At 39.7% G+C, this 597-nt stretch overlaps 1 non-coding gene across 1 annotated transcript; it reads left to right on the top strand.

The window, feature by feature from the left end:
- Positions 1-276: 276 nt before the first annotated feature.
- On the top strand, positions 277-352 carry TRNAT-AGU (transfer RNA threonine (anticodon AGU)). Its single transcript has one exon. It is a non-coding gene; the product is annotated as a tRNA-Thr (tRNA).
- The last annotated feature ends 245 nt before the right edge of the window (positions 353-597 follow it).

The raw sequence follows: 597 nt of genomic DNA, 5'->3' as shown, positions 1-597 counted from the left end.
TTGCTTGAATTTTTCCCTTGACTTGAGTTCCCATGAGGCAACGAGGCTCCAAGCCAAATACAGTGAGGTTATGAAGAGCAAGAGAAAAAGACTGGCAAATCAGTGCTTCCATCAAAGCTGTTATTCACTGTCTGAGTGTCTGTGAGTGGAATCAAAGGCCAAATAAAAATCCAAGAAATGAACAACTTTTTTTTTCTTTAATTAAAAGGAAATCTAAATTCTGCCACAAATACCAAAGTATACTCTGATAGAAGGAAATCAAGGACAGTTTTCATGGGCTCTGTGGCTTAGTTGGTTAAAGTGTCTGTCTAGTAAACAGGATGATCCTGGGTTCAAATCCCAGCATGGGCCTTGACTGGCAACGTGGGCAGGCCTTCCTGCCCACTGTCTTAAAACTTGAGATTTTCTTCTGTTCCTTTCTACCATCAGGGATCCTCCGCCCCTGATTTTGGATGTAATAGGTGGTATCCAAAGGCTTTGGAAACAAACTGGAACTGTACATCCTCCCAACATAGGACTACATAAAAATAGCAAAGAGCTGGACGATAATTATAGTATCCTGCCTTTTTTTTTTTTTTTTTGCTTAAAAAAAGATAA

The sequence above is a fragment of the Hylobates moloch genome, unplaced genomic scaffold (assembly GCF_009828535.3).
Source record: "Hylobates moloch isolate HMO894 unplaced genomic scaffold, HMol_V3 SCAFFOLD_8865, whole genome shotgun sequence".
Lineage (NCBI taxonomy): Eukaryota > Metazoa > Chordata > Mammalia > Primates > Hylobatidae > Hylobates > Hylobates moloch.
This window is presented reverse-complemented; position numbering and strand designations above follow the sequence as displayed.